This window comes from Narcine bancroftii, chromosome 2 (genome assembly GCF_036971445.1).
Source record: "Narcine bancroftii isolate sNarBan1 chromosome 2, sNarBan1.hap1, whole genome shotgun sequence".
NCBI classification, from domain to species: Eukaryota; Metazoa; Chordata; class Chondrichthyes; order Torpediniformes; family Narcinidae; genus Narcine; species Narcine bancroftii.
The window spans coordinates 256,459,041-256,474,695 of NC_091470.1; the positions used below are offsets into that span (position 1 = coordinate 256,459,041).

Genomic DNA, 15,655 nt, shown 5'->3' on the forward strand with positions numbered 1-15,655 from the left:
CTGATAAATTGGTCCTTGGCCACCTTTGTGTTATGTGTGTGCAAATATTGGCTGTTATTCCTCCTCAGCTCTGCACATTTCCTCTCAAACAGAGCCAAATATTCAGAAGTGGCTGAAGGTTGCACCCAGAATCACTGAAGATTCAGTCAAAAGCACTAAATGCGTTGGATCATAGCATCAGCATGTTGAGCATTGCCTTTGACATTCAATACATTTGACTTTGATGGAATTAATATTATTGCATTGGATTGACCACTATATATGGTGAGTTTACCACTGCCCATTGGGGTGAATTAACAGACAAACCTTTTCTCTATTAAATTGAAATAGCTGACATTTGATGGCAGGACCATTCACTGATGGCGCAGAAATGTAGGATGCATCAAATTAAATATCTATCTGTGTAATGAACATTGCAGGATAATTCAGGAGGCAGCTAATCTGGCATCTTTATGATCACCACTTCTTTTTGTTGAATACTTTATTTAAAATGTTAAGCCACATTACATTCAAATATAATAATTCATATACAAAGAACAATGTGGTATCTACCAAATCCACACTCTCCCCACTCCCTCACATCCACCCTAGTACCCCTCCCTCTGATCCCTCCCTCTCCCTACTACCCCAACCCCAAAGAGAGAAAAAAGAAAGAGGGAGATACACCCATCAATAACATAATTAAATGCCATGGAAAAGGGTAACACCACCACAACGTGCCGAAGAAAGTTCAAAACTTTCAACCCACATAATCCAAATAAGGACTCCAAGTGTTCCGATTAAAAAAAGATAATTGTCACCCAAATTATATATCTTTTCATGATCTCAATTCCAATGTGATCACCACTTCTCATTTCAAGTAATTTTTGTTAAGTCCACAACTCTTCCAGATTCCTTATGATGCTGAAGCGTTCGATTGTTATGACACATAGAAACATAGAAGATAGGAGCAGGAGTAGGCCATTCGACCCTTCGAGCCTGCTCCGCCATTCAACGAGATCATGGCTGATCTTAAAGTTCAGTACCCCGTCCCCGCCTTCTCTCCGTAACCTTTAATATCCTTATACTGAAGAAATATATCGAATTCCCTCTTAAATATATTTAATGAACCTGCCTCTACTGCCCTCTGTGGCAATGAATTCCACAGATTCACGACCCTCTGCGTAAAGAAATTCCTCCTCATCTCGGTCCTATATGGTTTGCCTATTATCCTCAAACCATGGCCCCGGGTTCTGGATTTTCCCATCATTGGAAACATCCCATCTGCATCCATTCTGTCCAGTCCTGCCAGAATTTTATATGTCTCTATGAGATCCCCTCTCAATCTTCTAAACTCCAGCGAGTACAATCCCAATTTGCGCAATCTTTCCTCGTAAGTCATTCCTGCCATTCCAGGTATCAGCCTGGTGAATCGCCTCTGCACTCCCTCCATTGCAAGAACATCCTTCCTTAGTTAAGGTGACCAAAACTGCACACAATACTCCAGGTGTGGTCACATCACTAGAAAGTAAGTTAAGCAGAAACTATACATTATTTCTGAAGATAATAATTCATGAAATTAATCGCCAGAAAATGCTACGGATACAAACAGTACTAGTTGATTCTGTAAATAACATCCTTGACAAAGGATTGATGATTGTGACATGAGAGTTGACAGTGTGAATGAGATACATCAAAAAAGGTTGAGTATGGTAAGTTAACAGGCTGGTTCCACTCCTGAAAACTGCTCTGCTCTTGTCAATTACTGACTCACTCTGTTATGCTGGTTGAACATTTTATTTCAGCTCCACTGGGTTTTTTTTAATATTCTTCAATATTCACTCAGCAGTAGTTGTATTCCATCTGACTCATTCACTCCTCGCGACACACCTTTCAGCACACACAGGAATTAATCACTGAAGTAAAATAAATCCTTACAGAGCTAATGATGACAGCTGCATACTGAGTGTTAACAAATTGGAGAAATGTCTAATTAATCTGCAGTCAATAAGGCTATTCACATGCCATTTCCAACCAAACACTGTTGATTATGGAGAACATGGGATGATGACAATCTAAGTGTTGGACAAGCTCACTCTGGAAGTCAACACTTTGATTATTCCTGAGTACTTGTTAGGGAAGAATAATGCATATAAATATATTAGGACCACTTCAGGCTGGACACAATTTCTCCCCAAACTCCCCTCCCATTATGCCTACCTGCCTCCACTTGACTTATCCGGCATCCAGCCGGTAGAGAGCAGCTGATCCTCAGCATATGCGAGCAACCTGCCAAGGTGGGCTGAGTTCAGTCTCAGTCGGCATACTCAGCATCCCCACCCCTGCATCCTTCCATGGCTCACTGGTTGGCAAAGACTTTTAAACTATAGTTAAATGATGGTCAAATCTGTTCTGCCAATTCAAAAATTTTAAAGTGTCAAAAGATGTTTTTAAAAAAAATTATTAAAGCACTGTAAAAGCTGAGAAAATATAAAATGTTAAAATAGTTTAGGCATAGAGGTTAGCATTACACGACTGCAATGCCAGTGACCCAGGTTCAAATCTATGTACTCCTCATGACCTACATTGGGTTTCCACCAGGTGCACTGATTTCCACTCGCCCTCCAAAAAAGTATAGGGTTTGAAAAAAAAATCACCTAGACATACAGATATATTTAAATATGTATGTGTGTGTATTTATATATAGAGTCATGCGCCACATAACGTCCGTTTGTGCAATGTCCACTCGCTTATATGTCCATATTCCCATAATTATTCAGTTACCACAAGCAAGACCACAGCAATTTTAAAAAAGCGATTGCTAGCTGTAGGAATTGTATACTGTATACCCACACTGATCCACTGCCCCACTCTCTCCTCACAATCCCGTGCTGGTCCCCACACTGATCCCACTGCCCCATTCTCTCCTCACAACCCCATGATGGTCCCCACACTGATCCCACTACCCCACTCTCTCCTCACAATCCCGTGCTGGTCCCCACACTGATCCCACTGCCCCGCTCTCTCCTCACAACCCCGTGCTGGTCCCATACTGATCCCACTGCCCCACTCTCTCTCCACAGCCCCGTGCCGGTCCCCACACTGATCCCACTGCCCCATCTCTGCCCAGAGACCCACTGTCTGCCCACAGTCCTGTGTTGGTCCCCACTCTGATCCCACTTCCCCATTGTAGTGCGAATAAAAGCTCTCACGACTGGAGGGAGAACACATGCTTTTATTAGCTGATAACAAAGGGTAGGCTCTTACAAGAGTCTTTAGTAGGTCTCTGGGTTTAGGCGGGAAACCTGGGTTATATATGGGTAGATGTGGGCGGAGACAGGGAATCTCAGTTCACTGCATTCACACCTTCCTGCAGAATAAGGGCCTGTGGATGAAGACAAAGAACACAAACTCAGCAACAAAAATCAGGAATATATACAATTATTTACAGATCTAAATGATCTGGAGATCTGGAAATCGTTGAGAAGCACCCCAGCACTAGTAGGCCTTGGGATCCTTGGGTCTCCTGGTCCCCTCGTAGGGGAGGCACAGTAGGTGGTAGGGCCTCCAATTCTATGACGGAGGGAGATGACTCTTCCTCCTGAACAGAATCTCCTGAGGCCCTGATTGGAGGTAGTGAGAAAGGGTTCTGAAACTTGTGGGTCACCTGAGGCAATGGATTCTCTGTTCCGGCAGGTGCCAGGTCCCTGATAGAGACGGTGTCTTCCTCGCCATCCGGGTACTCCATGTAGGCGTACGTGGGATTGGCATGGAGCAGTCTCTCTGTCTCCACCAGGGCATCGGTTTTACTTTTCCTCGCGTCCTTTCTTAGGAGGACCGGACCTGCTGTGGTGAGCCAGGTTGGAGTGTGGTTCCTGATGGCAATCTCCATTGAAAAAAGTGAACAAGCTCAAGAGGAGTTTCATTGGTTGCTGTACAGAGTAGTGACCGAATGGAATGGAGTGCCATGGGTAGGACATCATGCCAGCGTGAGTGTGGGAGGCCTCTTGACTTGAGGGCCAATTTGACGGCTTTCCAGACCATGGCGTTTTCTTTTTCAACCTGCCCTTTCCCCCAGGGATTGTAGCTAGTAGTCCTGCTGGATGCTATGCCTTTCACCAGCAGGTAATGATGTAGCTCCTTGCTCATAAATGATGAGCCCCGGTCGCTATGGATATATCCGGGATACCCAAACAGAGCAAAAATAGAATCTAGGGCTTGATAACTAAGGAGGTGGAGGTGTCTGGACATGGGATAGCGAACAGGAAGTGGGAGTACTCATCAATGATGGAGAGAAAGAATGTGTTCCCATTCATGGAGGAGAGAGATCCCTTAAAATTAACACTGAACCTTTTGAAGGACCTGAATGACTTAATCAGGTGCGCTTTTGTGGGGCGGTAGAAGTGTGGCTTGCACTCCGCGCAGAACTGGCAAGACCTGGTCATTTCCCTGACATCTTCCGTGGAGTAGGGCAGATTGTGTGCCTTGACAAAATGAGCCATGAGGGTGACCCCTGAATGGCAGAGCTCATTATGCAGGGGGACCACAGTTGACCGGTGTGTGCAGAGGCACAGCTTCCTCTGGATAAGGCATCAGGAGGCTCATTAAGGACAGCTGGCTGATAGGCAATGTCATAATTTTAGGTGGAGAGTTCAATCCTCAACCTAGCAATTTTATCACTTTTAATTTTGCCCCTCTCGATGTCATAGAGCATAAATGCAACAGAGCGCTGGTCAGTGAGGAGCACAAATTTCCGACCAGCCAGATAGTGCCTCCAGTGCCTGATGACCTACACAATGGCTTGAGCCTCTTTTTCCACAGAGGGATTCCAGACCTTGTGGCCTTGCAGGGACCAGGAGAAAAATGTCACCGGCCTATCCGCCTGGTTAAGGGTTACTGCCAGGGTCACGTCCAAAGCATCACTTTCCACTCAGAAAAGGTTCATTCTTGTCCATTGCATGCATGTTGACTTTCGTAATGTGGCTTCGGACATAGGTAAAAGCCATTTGGGCTTCAGCTGAGAGGGGGAAAGTAGTGGATTTTAAAAAGTGGATTTTAAAAATCTTATTGGCATATTGAGGGACCTACTGGGCGTAATATGAGAAAAGCCCCAGGCATCTCCTCAAAGCTTTCATGGTCCTTGGGATAGGAAACACTAACAGGGGGCACATCCTATCAGAGTCAGGGCCAGTAATACCATTCTCCACTACGTAGCCAAGGATAACCAGATGTTTAGTCCTCAACGCCCACTTGCTGGAGTTATAAGTGAGGTTCAGGGATTTCACTACGTGAAGAAAGCTCTGGAGGTTGGCATTATGATCCTCCAAGTTATGGCTATAGATGGTGATGTTATTGAGGTAGGGGAAGGTAGCCAACCTGTACTCATCCACCACCCTGTCCATCTGCCTCTGGAAGATAGAAACCCCATTAGTGACACCGAAAGGGACCCTCCAGAATTGATAGAGATGGCCGTTTGCCTCAAAAGCATTATAGGGACTGTCCTGGGAATGGATTGGCAGCTGGTGATAGGCAGTCTTCAGATCGATGGTCGAATAGACCCGATACTGGGCAATATCATTCACCATCCCCGAAATTCAAGGGAGGGCGTATGCTTCCAGGACTGTAAAATGATTAATTGTTTGGCTATTGTTATAAACCTAGAGGACCCCAAAATCCAGCAGCAATAGAAATTCACCAAGACAAATGGTTCAACAAAAGTTGCTTTTAATGATCTTTATACATGAAAACAGGATCAAACTTTAACTTATTACTATTAACTTACTTAACCTAACTTAACCCCCTTCTAGTTCTAAGCGCACATGTGCGTAATGTGTTTATAAGTTCAGAAAAGTTCTTTGATTCACAGTCCAATCTCACTTCTCATTTCTCCAAGTTCACTGGTTGCAGGCAATTCTTATACAGTGCACAAAATTTAACATTTATAAAGTTTACCAGGCTTTGGTGATTGAAAGGTAAATGGACCTTGGAGACTCCGCAGTCCTCCTCGCTCAAGCAGCCCCCTCCTTCCTGATGCGCCGGCAGGCAAGATGGCATCAAACTCGTGGCTGCCGTTCTTCATCCTCTGATGACGATGGTGCTAAATTTGAATTCAAATCATGGCAAGTTGGCCACCGAGGATTTTTGCACAGTTTTCCCACTGCCACCTTCCTTCAGCAAGTAGCACAGCAGGTAGGCTCTGATGAGTTCAGGGCTTGAGGCTGGAATCAGAGTCGGGAGCTGTGCAGGCTGTGGATTTCCCAGGCATTCCCTTCACGTGGCAGACCCTTGGCCAGTGTCCCCTCTTACTGCAGCTGGAGCAGACAGAGTCCTTAGCTGGGCATCGAGAGTGACGATGCTGGTTTCGACCACAGAAAAAGCACTCCCTAGTGCGGAAGTGCTCTCTAGCATGGGAGATGGCTGCTGTTAGGGCAGGGGGAGCAGGGGCTGCTGGTCCTGAGAAAGGTTTGCGGGGGACAGCGTTGTTGTTATTGGCATCTAGGTCAATGGTCTTGAGCTGGGCTTGTTCAAGGGACTCAGTCAGTTCAATGTGGCTGCCCAAGTCTTTCTTAACCAACTGAAGTAATCGGTGCTTCACCTATCTCAAGCGGCCCCCCTGACTAGGGGGTCCCAGATCTGCTGTTCCTCATGAACACGGCCAGTAGCTGTTTCATACCGGCACTTCTTGGCAAGAGTCTACAGGTCAATCAGATAGTCATTGATGGTCCCTCCAGGCCGCTGCTGACATACAGTGAGTTAATGCCTTACTAGGACCTTGTTTAGTGACTTCAAGTATTGAGCCTTCAAAGCTCAATGGCAGCATCATAGGTTGTACAGTCCTGAATGACTACATACCCCTTAGTCCCTACCATGGAAACAAGGGCGACCTCTTGAGTTCATCAGTGTTGAACATGTCCCTGGTCACGTTCAGGAAGGCCTGGAAGCAGTCCAGCCAGTAAGCAAACTCCTCGGCAGCATCTGGGGACAGAGGGTCGATCATACTTGACGAAAATGGTGCATGGATCTTCTTGTTATTAAGCTAATAAAATTGTAGCATGAATAAAAACTCTCACATCTGGAGGGAGAACACATACTTTATTATAACAAAAGATAGGGTCTTCAGTAGGGCTCTGGGTTTAGGTGGGAAACCAGGCTCATATAGGGGTAGATGGGGGTGGAGCCTGGGAGAAAAAACGAGCATCTGCATATCCCATCACTAGTAAATCTCAGTTCACTGCACCCATCTAGGCCCACAGCCACATGTTGGTCCCCACACTGTTTCCACTGTCCCGCTCTCTGCCCACAGCCCTGTGTCGGTCCCCACGCTGGTCCCACTGCCCCGCTCTCTCCCCACAGCTCCATGTCAGTCCCCACACTGACTCCACTTCCCACTTTCTCCCCACTTCTCTGTTGGTCCCCACACTGATCCCACTGCCTCACTCTCTCCCCACAGCCTCATGTCAGTCCCCACACTGACCCCACTGCCCCGCTCTCTCCCCATAGCCTCATGTTAGTCCCCACACTGACCTCACTGCCCTACTTTCTCCCCACTGTCCCGTGTCGGTCCCCACACTAATCCCTACTTACAAATAAAATGTTTAGAGGTACACTACAGTATTTCATATAGCTTTGCTAAGTATATAATATGATGTTCACACAACATCCATATTGCATAACACCCAATTTCACAGAATGTATATCTATTTGCCCCTCTGCTCCACAGTTTTAAATCTGTAATCAAACAATTCACATGTGCACATTCTGGATTTTATTCATGGTTATTTGCATACATTTTGGTTTGACCATGTAGAAATTACAGCACTTTTTATACATTGTCCCTTATTTTAGGGCATCATAATGAAGGAAAATCCTCAATCATTTCTTGGACAGATCAGAAACCACACTTCAGGAGGCAGGTATGGATGAGTCGATGACTACTGTCACAGAAGACTTTATGAACAGAAATATGGAGACCACAATGCAAGATGCAAACCACTTGTTAGCCACTGAAACAGGATGGCCAGATTACAGTTTGGCAAGAAGTATTTAAAAGACCCTGCAGAATTCTGGAACTAGGTCTTGTGGACAGATGAGACTGAGATTAACCTGCATCAGAATAATGGCAAGAACAAAGTGTGGAGGTGTAAAGAACTGCCCAAGATCCAAGGTATACCACCTCATCTATTAAACATGGTGGTAGGCGTTTAGAGCGTGGGGATGTATGGCAGCCACAGGTACTGGAGCACTTATCTTCATTAATGATGTAATTGCTGATGGCAGTAGCAAAATAATTCTGCGGTGCATAAAAACATCTGCTCAAGTTCAAGCAAATGCCTCCAAACTCATTGGATGGCACTTCATCCAACAGCAAGACAATGATACGAAACATACTGCTAAAGCAACAAAGCAGTTTTTCACAAGCAAAAATGGGAAAATTCTTGAATGGCCAAGTCATTCACCTGTTCTAAATCAAATTGAGCATGCCTTCCATATGCTGAAGAGAAAAATTAAGGGGGAAAGCCCCTGAACCAAGGAGGAGCTGAAGATGTCCTGGCATAGCATCACCAGACAAGATACTCAGCACCTGGTGATGTCTATAAATCAAAGACTTCAAACAGTTTCTCTCTCTCTCTCTCTCTCTCTCTCTCTCTCTTTCTTTCTCTCTCTCTCTCTCTCTCTCTCTCTCTCTCTCACACACACACACACAGACACAGTGTGTGTGTGTGTGTGTCTGTGTGTGTGTGTGTGTATATGCGCGCAATGTACACGTATCTATGTATATATGCGCACATACATACACACACACAAACACAAACAGATATATACTGTGTTTTTTTATTTTTATATATATAAAACCATAAGACATAGAATCAGATATAGGCTATTTAACCCATTGAGTCTGGCCCCACCATTTAATCATGAGCAAATCTATTTCCTACTTAGCTCCACTACCCGGCCTTCTTCTCCCCATAAACTTTGATACCCTGGCTAATTGAGAACCTATCAATCTCTGTCTTAAATACACCCAATGACTTAGCCTCCACAACCACCTGTGGTAACAAATTCCACAGAATTACTAAACTCTGGCTGAAGAAATACCTATGCATTTCTATCTAAGTGGATGCCTTTCAATCCCAAAGTTGTGCCTTCTTGTCCTAGACTCTCCCACCATGGAAAACAAACTTTCTACATCTACTCTGTCCACACCTTTTGACTTTCAAAATTTTCCAATGAAATGGCCCCCATTCTTCTAAATTCCAAAAAACTACAGGGCAAGAGCTGTCAAACACTCCTTATATGATAATGTTTATTTCCCAGAATTATCCTAATGAACCTCCTTTGAATCCTCTTCAACAACAGCACATCTTTTCTAAAATGAGGAGCCCAAAACTGCTCCCAACACTCTATGCAGGATATCACTAGTGCCTTATAAAGCCTCCACATCACATCCCTGCTCTTACATTTCTCTTGAAATGAATGCCAGCATTGCATTTGCCTTCTTCACTACCATGTTAACATGCAAGTTTACTGTCAGGCTATCCTGCACGAGGACTCCCAGGACCCTTTGCAGCTGGGTATTTTCAATTTTCTTTCCTATTCAAAAAATAGTCTGCCTGTTTAACTTTTCTACCAAAGTGCATGATCATACACTTTCCGACATTATATATCTATTGCCACTTCTCTACCCATTCTCCTAATCTGTCCAAGCCCTTCTGACGTTTCCATGATTCCTCTACACTACCTGCTCCTCCACCTACCTTTGTATTATCTGCAAACTTGGTCACAAAGCAATTCATTCCATAATCCAAATCACTAAGAATCAACATAAAAAGAGCCCTGACACTGACCCTGGTGGAACACCACCAGCAATTGGCAACTATTCAGAATATGATCCCTATATTCTGATTCTCTACTTCCTGCCAATGCTCTAACCACACTCGTATGTTTCCTGTTATACCATGGTCTCTTATCTTGTTAAGTAATCTCATCTGTGGCACCTTGTCAAATGCCTTCTGAAAATCTAAATGCACAACATTCACTCCATCTCCAGCCTGCTTGCCACTTTCTCAAAGAATTCCAATAGGTTTGTCAAGCAAGATTTTTCCTTGAGGTAACCACGTCATGTGCCTTTAAGTACTCTTCATCCTTTACAATCGACTCCAACATCTTCCAAAGCACTGATGTCAGGCTAACCGGTCTATAACTTCCTTTCTTCTACTTCAAGCACTTTGTCAATAGTGGGGTGACATTGATGATGTTCCAGTCCTCCGGGACCATGTCAGAATCTACTGATTTCTGATAGATTTCCGCAATCTCTACTGCTACCTCTTTCAGAACCGGAGAGTGCAATCCATCTTGTCCGGGTCACTTGTTTCACCCTTAGACCATTCAGCTTTCTGAGCACCTTGAAACAGTAACTGCACTCACTTTCCTACCCTGATACCCTTCAAGCTCTGGCACACTGCTAGTGTCTTGCACATTGAAGACTGAAGCAAAGTACTCATTTAGTTCCTCTGCCATCTCTTTGTTTTCCATTATTATTTCACCATCGTCATTTTCTAGTGGTCCTATATGTACTCTCACTTCTCTTTTATTCTTTAGACATGAAATTTTTTTGTATCCTCTTTGATATTATCTTCTAGCCTACATTTATTCTTAATCTTTTTCTTCCTTATGAGTTTTTTAGTTACCTTCTGTAAGTTTCTAAAAAACTTCCATTCCTCTGTCTTCCCACTAATTTTTGCTTCCTTCTTTGCCCTCTCTTTTTCTTGCATGTTGGTTTTGACTCGTCTAGTCAGGCATAGTTATGACATCTTTCCATCTGAATATTTCCTCTTTTTTATTATGTCCGGTACATCTCCGACTATCTGAAATTGGATTCTCCAAAATCCTCATTTATCCAATTTTTTTTTTAATTGCGAAAAATGAAGATATCCAAAACAAATCAGAATTTTTTTTTCGGAGCCGAATTGACCTCATAGGTTGAAAAAAATTCCCTCGACATGAAGTTAGAACAATGATTATCCTTGTTTCGGGTAACTCCCTCCCCTTTTTCTTTCCGTTTCTTCTTTATCTTCCCCATTGATTTTTCTCTCCAACTCTCCCTCTCAAACTGCGGGCCACTGTCTCCCAGCTTCAAACACTCAGAAGAATCCCTTGTCCCAGCATCATCAATGAAGCGTCCTCCCAGGCAAGAAAAGAACCCAGGCTCAGTGGCATTCCCTCTGTTTCCCTCCCCTTCCCTTCCCTTCCTCTCTCTTCGACACACCGGAGCTCCCGACTCTGGACCCTACCCTCAGCCTAGGACTGCACATACACCCCAGACTCCCCGGTGTACGTATGCAGAAGGCTTATGGGAAGATTAGGACTTGGGACATGGGCACCAGGAGCTCCAGTGTCCCGGGAGACAGGAGCACACTGACTCGCCTGTGACTGTTCCGGGCAGTTGGGAGCTCTCGGTGATTGGCTGCAGCATTGAGGCCAGCATTTCTTTGGTGAGAATTAAACATTATTTTAATGTTTAAAAAGCCTTTTCTTGTTTGTTGGTGTTTAAGCATTGATACAAGTGATTTGCTGATGTTACTGAGCTGTTTTTGAAAAATGACCAGTTATCTTAAAAAAAGTTTATCCCATATAGGCCCGGCCCTGACCATTTCAGATAATCGGAGTTATACTGTGTTTATCCTGCACCTTTCCAATTTATTGCAGAAACACCATCCATTGCTGCTCTGCCGTCTTCCCTAATAGCGCTCCTTTCTGATCTACTTTAGCCAGTTCCTCTCTTGTACCACTGCAAACCCCTTTACCTTACTTTGAAACACTGACACATCGAACTTTTATTTTCTCACTTTTATATCTCAGAGTGAACTCAGTCATTGTAATCATTGGCCCCCTAATGGTTCTAAGTTTAATTAAATTTAGACATACAGCACGGTAACAGGGCATTTTGGCCCATGAGTCCATGCTGCCCAATTTATACTCAATTAACCTTCACCCCTGGTTTGTTTCAAATGGTGGGAGGAAATCAGAGCCCCTGGGGAAAACCCACACAGACACGGGGAGAATGTACAAACTACTTACAGACAGCATGGAATTTGAACCCTGGTCTTGATCGCTGGCGCTGTAAAGTATTACACTAACCACTATGCCAAACATGCCACCCCTTTACTCTAAGCTTTCTAATCACCTCAGATACATTACACAGCACCCAATGCAATACAGCCAATTCCCTAGTGAGTTCATCAACAAGCTGCTCAAAAACCCACCTTATTGGCTTTCTAAAAAATTCTCTCTTGAGATCTAGTTCTTGTTCTCCCCATCTACATGTATGTTAAAATCCCCCATGACTATCATAACATTGCCATTTTGACAAGCCTTCTTTTCTTGCTGTTGCAAAGTTTTGTACACATAGCAGCTTCTGTTCATAGGTTTGTATAATAACACCAACAGGGTCTTTTTACCCTTGCTATTTCTTAACTCAACCCATCGTATTATATATATTTTGATCCTATGTCACCTCTTTCTCAATTTAATGCTGTTCCTTACTAACAAAGCCATGCCACCCCCTCTGCTAACCGATCTTTTCAATACAGTGTATCCCTGAGACATTCGACTTCCAATGAGATCCATTCTTTAGCCATGACTCCATGATGACCATTACATCATAGCTGCCAATCTGTAACTGTACTACAAGGTCATCCATTTTATTTCTTATGCTCTGAGCATATAAATACTATAGCCCTTTATTTGTTACATTTGACTCTGTGTCCTTGTTGCATTACAACACATCCCCATGGCTGCAAATTTAGCCTATCTGCCCTTCCTTAAACACAAACTTCCTACCAGTTGCAGTGGGCCTACCTGTGTGCCAACAGCCTCTTCCTCTCCTTCTTCATTTTGATTACACACACACACACACACACACACACACACACACACACACACACACACACACGCACACACGCACGCACGCACGCACGCGCACACACACACACACACACACACACACACACCACACGCACGCATGCACACACACACACACACACACACACACAGACACACACACACACACACACACACACACACACACACACACACGCATGCGCAAACACACCTGATGCACATTGGATGCTGATTAATCCAGGTAAAGGTTCCATTATTGTCACATAATACCACATTTAGAATGTAACATACATGAAATTCTTTAACCTTGTCTACCGTAAGGAAGACAGAGACCCACTTTTGTCCAGTGCCCTTAAACAGAGGCCCCAGCGAAGAACGAACTCGTGACCCCGGTTTACAAGATAGTGCTCTAACCACTGAGTTAATGGATAACCGCAACTCCTGATTGTGATGTGAGAGTTACACAAACAATATTTCCAACCCCTCTGCAATAAAGTAAGCACAGTACACTGATTAACTCAGGAACTCTAATCCAGTAACAATTTACAATTTACAATGGGTAAAGTGCAGTGGTCTCTCTCAGGTGTAAGTCTCAGTAGTCTTCACCATGTACCAGAATAAAACATCACCCACGGCTCACAACAGTTGGTCTTCCTGCACTACCTGTGGCTTGCAACCTGGAATGAAAGTCAGGCTTCATCTCAAGGAAACAAGAAAGGGTACTAAGTGAAACAGAAAAGTCTGCAGACGCTGTGATTGTAGTAAAAACACATCAAAATGCTGGAAGAACTCAGCCAGTCTTTTCTTTTTAAAATATTTTCATTGAGTTTAACAAAAACACCTTACACAGCATCAGTGCCAGAATGAATGATTGTGGGGTGGGGGGGGGGGCATTACCTTATTAGAGAAGGGGCATGGTGCAAAGTTCAAACACTGCTGTTACCCTCATCTACCCCTCCTATGTAGGTGTCGAGAGCACTGCGTTTATGGCATCAAACGTCACTAGCCGCTAGCGATGCTTGACGCACGCTAGTGATGCCGGAGGGCGAGGGGGCGGGTCAGACGGTGACCACAACTGTATGGGGGGGGGGGGGAACAGAGCACCTCGCTTGGGGGCGGGGGATAATGCCTGCGGATGCCCCCTTTTTGTGCCGACCCTGCCTTTACACAAGGTGTACTAATGATAACATAAATCAAATCCTATCGTATACCAATTATAAATTAGAACACAACCATAATTATTATATAATTTATTTCATTGAGGACATCAAATTCTATAATTATAATAATGAAACAATTAAATCATGTCCAAAAATAATACACATAAAATTCCCCTACATAATATCATTCTCTAATGTGATCATAGGAGATGCTCCACTTGCACCCACACCTCCTCCATCACCACTATTCAGGGCCCAAACAGAACTTCCAAATGAAGCAACATTTCTATGATATGATCCATTATCTGTAGTTAACCCTCCCTTTACTTACTTGTCTTAATAATAAAAGGAAAAAAAAAAATCCCAACTAATCTATCCCCTCCATATAAACAAAGTTATCTGTATATATTATAAATATGAATCGAATAACAGCCCCCAGACACCAGACAATGATCCCCGGAGCATCCACATCACTGATAAAATTTGATAAGATGTGGCCCCATTCATGGATTTATATCACAATCTAAAGGATTTCAGCCAGTCTTTTCAGCATCTATTAAAGACAAAGGCACATCGCTGACATTTCGGGCCTGAGGCCTTCTTCAAGCAATAAGCAGAATGAGCCAGAAGCAGAAAATGTCAGAAAGTCTCAGCTTTCAGACACTGCTGACTAGAAGAGGAATCTAGACCAACATAGGGCATTAATTGGATATGATAAGGGGAAAGTGAAAATCTATCATGCCTGTGGAAAAGGACACAGGGAAGGGAGAAACAGAGTTGGGGGAAGAAGTCGGGGGGAAGGGGGGCTATAGGGCAGAAATGTTGATACTAATGCCATCCAGTTAGATGGTGCCTCATTCAGAAGATGAGGTGTTGTTCCTCTAATTTGTGGGTGGTCTCAGTCTGGCAGTGCATGAAACGATGGACAGACATGTCAGCAAGGGAATGGGATGGGGAATTGAAATGGGTGGCCACTGGGAGATCCATGATATTGTGGCAGACAGAACTAAGGTGGTCAACAAAGCACTGTTCCAGTCTGTGTCCAGTCTCTCTGACATAGAGGAGACCATAATAAGAGCAGAGTATGCAGTAGATGACCCCGGTAGATTCACAAGTGAAATGTTGCTTCACTTGGAAGTTCTGTTTGGGCCCTGAATAGTGGTGATGGAGGAGGTGTGGGTGCAAGTGGAGCATCTCCTATGGTCACAGGGGTAGGCACCAAGGAGGCAATTGGTGGGGTGAGAGGAGTGGACAAGGGAGTCATCGAGGGAACAGACCCTGCAGAAAGTGCAGAAGGGAGCAGAGGAGAATATGTGTCTAGTGGAAGAATCATGTGGAAATGGCAGAGGATGGCGTATTGGAAGGTGAGGACGAGAGGAATCCTGTCCTTGTTGCTTGTAGAGGCGGGAGGGACAGGACAGATGTGCAGGTAATGGAGGATATGTGGGCAAGCACCAAGTTGATGGTGGTAGAGAGAGAGCCATATTGTTTGCAAAAGGACATCTCTGATGATCTAGTATGGAAGTCCTCATTCTGGGTACAGATGCAACAGAGACAGAGGAATTGAGAAAAGGGAATTGAATCCTTACAGGGTGTGAAGAAGTGTAGTCGAGGTA

General features: G+C 44.2%; 1 long non-coding RNA gene across 1 annotated transcript; it reads right to left on the reverse strand.

Moving 5' to 3' along the window:
* Positions 1-3,203: 3,203 nt before the first annotated feature.
* LOC138755260 (uncharacterized) lies at positions 3,204-13,038 on the reverse strand. The gene is made up of 3 exons (XR_011352144.1): positions 12,838-13,038; positions 6,832-6,954; positions 3,204-3,364 (listed from the first exon to the last, which is right to left on the reverse strand). It is a non-coding gene; the product is annotated as an uncharacterized lncRNA (long non-coding RNA).
* Between the last annotated feature and the right edge of the window lie 2,617 nt (positions 13,039-15,655).